A 5974-nucleotide genomic window follows, 5' to 3' on the forward strand; every position below is an offset into this window, starting at 1 on the left:
ATTTCTAAAAGGGACTTAATCTTTTTAGTGTTTAAGCCTGGTCAGGATACTGAGAAAACAATCTTCCTACAAAAAGTATGAGCTTAATGAGTCTCTTCAATTAAGACTTTGCTCATTAAATGTGCGTATGTATTGAGTGTTTCTGACCTGTGTAAGAAATATGTATCTCTACTATCAAAAAGCTTATATTCCAGTTATGGAGACAAGAAAACAAATCATTATAATATGATGAACAGTATTTTCAAAAACACACTAAAAGGGATGCAGAAATGAGGTCATGATGGGGAGTTGGACTTAGTAATTGTGGCAAATACAACTGCAGATTAATGCCATGCCACCCATTATTGCCAAGCTAAGTAATTTGGATTGCAAATCTTCAGATATGTAATGCCACTGAAGATTTTAAGAGGGACATTTCATAGGCAAAGGGTGTCTTAAAGGTTTAGCTACGTGTAGGTATCTCAATTCCAGATTTCAAGATATACTATGGAGTTATAGGAATAAATATAGTCTGATATTGGCACAACAATAGGCACACATCAATGGAACAGGGTAGAGAGCTCAGAAGTATACCCATACTCATATATGGTCACTTAATCTATGACAAAGGAGACCAGAATACAATGGGGGAAAAGACAGTCTCTTCAACATACAGTAGGAAAACTGGCTAGACATAGAAGAATGAAACTAGACCACTTTCTTATGCCATACACAAAAATAAACTTAAGATGATTTAAAGATTTAAATATGAGCCCTGAAACCTTAAAACCCCTAAAAGAGGACATAGGCAGTAATCTCTTGGACATTACCATTAGCAGCATATTTTTGGATATGTCTCCTGAGGCAAGGGAAACAAAAGCAAAAATAAACTATTGGGACTACTTCAAAATAAAAGGCTTCTGCACAGTGAGGGAAATAATCAACAAGACTAAAAGGCAACCTGATGAATGGGAGAAGATATTAGCAAATCATATATCCAGTAAATGGAAAATATAAAAAATATATGAAGAACTTCTACAACTCAATGTCAAAAGCCAAACAGTCTGATTAAAAATGGGGCAGAGGATCTGAATAGACACTTTTCCAAAGAAGATATACAGATGGCCAATAGAAGAGGTGCTCAACATCACCCATCATCAGGGAAACGCAAATCAAAACCACAATGAAATATGACCTTGTACAAGTCAGAATGGCTAGTATAAAATTACAAGAAATAGTAGTGTTGGCAAAGATGTGGGGAAAATGGAACCTTTCTTCATTGTTGGTGGGAATGTAATTTTGTGCAGCCACTGTGGAAAACAGTGTGAAGCTCCCTTAAAAAATGAAAAATAGAAATACCTCAGGATCTGGTAATTCCACTACTTGATATTTAGCTAAAGAAAACAAAAACACTAAGTCAAAAGATGTGTGCACCTGAATGTATATTGCAGCATTATTTCCAACAGTCAAGATATGGAAGCAGTCCAAGTGTCCATTGATAGATGAATGAATAAAGAAGAGTGGTATATGTATACAATGGAATATTATTCAACCATAAAAATAATGAGATCTTGCCATTTTCAACAGCATGGATAGACCTAGAGGGCTAAGTGAAATAAATCAGAGACAGACAAATACCATGAAATTTAACTTAGATGTAGAATGTAAAGAACAAAACAAAACAAAAAAAACAGACACTTAAATACAGAGACAAACAGGTGGCTGCCAAAAGGAAGGCGGGTATGGGAATGGGTGAACTAAATGAAGGGGATTAAGAGGTACTGACTTCTAGTTATAAAATAAATCACGGGGATCCCTGGGTGGCGCAACGGTTTGGCGCCTGCCTTTGGCCCAGGGCGCGATCCTGGAGACCCGGGATCGAATCCCACGTCGAGCTCCCAGTGCATGGAGCCTGCTTCTCCCTCTGCCTATGTCTCTGCCTTGTCTCTGCCTCTCTCTCTCTCTCTCTGTATGACTGGGTCATAAATAAATAATTTAAAAAAAAATAAATCACGGAGATGAAAAGTACAATATAGGGAATATAATCAATAATACTGTAATAACGTTTTATGGTGACAGATGGTGACTATACTTATGGTGAGCATTGAGTAATAGAATTCTTTTTTTTAAGATTTTATTTATTCATGAAAGACAGAGAGAGAGAGAGAGAGAGAGAGAGAGAGAGAGAGAGAGAGAGAGGAACAGACACAGGCAGAGGGAGAAGCAGGCTCCATGCAGGGAGCCTGACATGGGACCAGATCCCTGGACTCCAGGATCACACCCTGGGCTGAAGGCGGTGCTAAACCGCTGAGCCACCAGGGATGCCCATACATAGAATTCTTGAATCAATGTTGTACACCTTAAACTAGTATAATTTTGTATGTTAATTATACTTAAAAGACAAAAAAGTAAAGATACAGCTATAAGATAATGGAAAGAGGCTGAAAACTCAAAGGAAAAGAAAATGTTGTATCATTGAAATGGCCAAATCTTGTATGCACTCATTTCTTCTTTTTCATTTCTTGCTGCCATAAGTGGTTTGTTTCTTTAACTAATTAATTTTTTTAAAAATATGAGACTAATTTATTCTAGTAGGTACAAAGTAAGATGTAAAACTTTTTTTTTTTTTTTAATTACAAGTTCAAGTCCTATTTTCTCTTAATGGAACCTGATGAACATAGTTTGAAAAAAGAAATCCTGGATAAAAATGTTAACATGCTCTACTGCAGAATATGGTTCACTGTTTTTGAAGAATAGTATAGATGAGTTTTTGCTTGCCTTTTGAATTTGAAGTATATGATGCGTGTGTGTGTTTGTGTCTTGTGAGATTTTACTCAGGCTTATTTATATTTAGGTATAGTGAACTAGAAATGCCCTATCAACATCACTGTCAACAGAGACCATGGGTATGTATCACTTGGATTGGGTAGTGCAACTTTATTTCTTAGTTATTTTTGAAAACATAAATTCCTCAATTGATAATAAAAGTCTGTTAGTAATGGCTATAGATGGAATGGAGCATCCCACTCTGCTCTGCTTAGGGGTTTAGGCTGGTCAGTGTTAGAAACTACTGGTATGATAGTCAATTATTAAAATTCCCTTAAGTGATTAGGATGTTTTATGTTTTCTAAAGAAAAATGAAACTTCTCTCCAGGATTCTTGATCTCAGGGCAGTCTGGTGAGTATGTATGTGGAAGGTAGGGATAGGAGACAGGAGGAAGCCCTGGAGGGCCTTCTCCCTCAGGGGTTTTCTCCAGATAAGACAGTGCCAGTAGCTGGTGAAATGATCACAGGCTTTTTTGATGGCGATTTAAGGGCGCATTTCCTGAAGGAGACAAAATAGAAGACCCGAGAAGACAACACCAAACAGAAAATCAAATTCTAGATAAAACAAAGGGAGGAGAGTAGTGATCATCAAGAGAATTGAGAGACTGAGTGTTATCAAAGGTGCAGATTAAACTGCACAGATTCAGACCTTGTTCTCAACAGAAGCATCTGTGTGGAGCATCTTCTTCCTTACTGGTCAAGCATAGTAAAAAGCTGGATGTGCAGAACATGATGCTTTAATATTATATTTTTTTTAAACATTAGAATCTGCTTTACTGTATTACTCAAAAATGTGTTTTTTGAGATTTGGTGTCTGATTGTATTTATTTGTTACTCTTAGACAATCTAATTTTTGACTGGATTCAGACTTGGAGGTAGAGGCTGTCAGAGAGGACAACAACCTCTGACTCTTGGCAGTCTGTTGCTGGTGTGTTTCTTCGGCCTCCTTCATTCTCTTGGCCAAAAGTTTAGCATATTCTGCAGCCTCTTCCATGTTTTTCATAATACATTGTTTCTTCAGAGCAATATGCCAACATTTATGTTGGAGGTCATGCTGAGTAACAGGATGCTGAATCTTGGGTGCTTTGGTTCTGGGTTTCTTACCTTCTTTGTTTAAGGCCTTTCTCATAACATACTGGCAGATCACATCTTCTTTAGAGAGATTAAAAAGTTTGCAGATTCTGCTATTTTCTTTTGGCCCTGGGACACAAGGCACAGTCGTATCAGTGAGTCTAGAATATTCTTCTGCCCTCGCCGCCCCCCCCCCCCTTTTTGTTTTACAGTGACCAAGTTGGGAATACTGAGGTTGGTATCCACCCTCCAACCCTGAACAGATTTGCACCTTCTTTGTTCAGTCCTCCTTGGTCTGTAACTGGAATGCCCCATACTCAGCAGCAGGTGGACACCCTGCTTCATGGGGAAGCCTTGTTTGTCGTCACCATCACTGATTTGAACCACATAAACCTTCCATTCTTCACCCAGAGCATTAGCTGCAACTTCTATGGCCATATACTTCTCATAAAAGGTATGAAGTCTGTGTTCACCATCCACTTCAGTGAGTTTCTGGCCGCTAGTAGCTGGTAAAGAGATGTTCCACTTCATCTTAAAGCAGCCTACCACCCCTGAGATGCTATGAAAAACAGCTGGTTTTCTCAAAATTTATTTTTTGAATCACTGTTTCCATTGGGTTTGAAGAAGTGTTAGAGGAAAGGAAGTTTCTGTGTTTCAAACAGTTTGGAAAATTCCATATAAAATAGCCTTATATTGGGTTCATTCTTGTAGGACTCTCCAGAGCCTTCAATGTGCTAAGGTATATTGTGATTCTCCCAGAAGAGAATCTATATTCCTATGTATTCCCGACCCATGACTATATAAGCCTTTTCCTGCTTTTCCTGGGGCTATCTTGAAGTATTTTTTAAAATAATATTTTAAGTAGTATTATTTTGTAGAATGCAGTTATACACACACACACACACACACACATATATAATCTCAAAATTAGAAATCAAAAAGCTAAAGCTATTTTTCCAATCTGCTCAACTAATAATAACTTATTTATATAGCAGTTAAAAAAACACATTTAACAAGGTGCTTTCCCATATGTTATCTCATTTAAGCCTCACACCCACTCTGTGAGGGGGTTCACATTAATCCCAAATTAGAATTGAGGTGACGGAGACTTAGAAAGTTTGATGTGCCCAAGTCACAGCTTGTTAGTAGCTGAACCAGGATTTCAACCCAGGTCTTTGCTCTAGTGTTTTATGGTGTTGTTGCCCAGCTACCTGGGGGGTAAGCAGGGCTTGCCATGGGCCCTTGGAGTCCCCTCTTTTGAGGAGCTGAGAAGGGGAGGAGGCAGAGTGGGTTTGGGTAATTCCTTCTCATCTCTCTCCATTCAGGGGCATCTCTCAACTGCCCAATGCAATTTTCATAATTCATATTTTTTTCCTTTCCTCCTTTTCATCCATCAGAATTTAGTTCCATTACTTTTCCCAGCGAACAACATCAAACTATGCATGGATACTACTGTTTAACATATTTGTTTTTTAGCAGTGACAACACAATGCTTAACCTAAATGATGACACAGTCCTGGCAGTCAGCAGATGGGAAAGTCTTGTAGCGGGAGCTTTGAGGAACCCCTCCAAATGTGTTCATGCTCTTTGCACCCAGAGGTGCAGAACTAGTTGTGTCTGTTGCCTTCCAGGCAGGTAGTAGTAGTTTTTGGCAGTTCACTCCTTCATTATTGCCAGTGAGGGAAAGAACTCTTGTTATGTTTGTTCAAACTCAATGCCAAGGTCTGCTTCTAACCTGGCTTCATTTTATACCCACTACCCTCCCTTCTCTCACCTGCAGGCATTTCCACTATAAATTAGCTTTCTTAATCTCTAGTTTATTAAATAAATATCCCTTGACCTTCAGAATGCCTAAGGGCATAGTTACAACCATAATGAATATGCTTACCATTGAGATAAATGCTCCAAATCAAAAGCTAATGAGAAAGATGCACAAAGAATTTGACCTTATGTAAAAAGAGTTCTGCCCTTTGACATCAGCTTCTAGAAGGTAATCTCTCAGCCCTCGTAACAATCATATCTGTTAGGGGCTTTGCGTCATTGCATAGTCCAACTGTATGACTTAAGGTGAGGGCGGGACACACTTGGATAGTCTTTG

The 5974-nt window shown here is 38.5% G+C and overlaps 1 pseudogene; it reads right to left on the reverse strand.

The window, feature by feature from the left end:
- Positions 1-3586: 3586 nt before the first annotated feature.
- Positions 3587-4407, reverse strand: LOC129498772 (40S ribosomal protein S6-like; annotated as a pseudogene).
- Positions 4408-5974: the final 1567 nt, after the last annotated feature.

This window comes from Nyctereutes procyonoides, unplaced genomic scaffold (genome assembly GCF_905146905.1).
Source record: "Nyctereutes procyonoides isolate TBG_1078 unplaced genomic scaffold, NYPRO_anot_genome, whole genome shotgun sequence".
NCBI classification, from domain to species: Eukaryota; Metazoa; Chordata; class Mammalia; order Carnivora; family Canidae; genus Nyctereutes; species Nyctereutes procyonoides.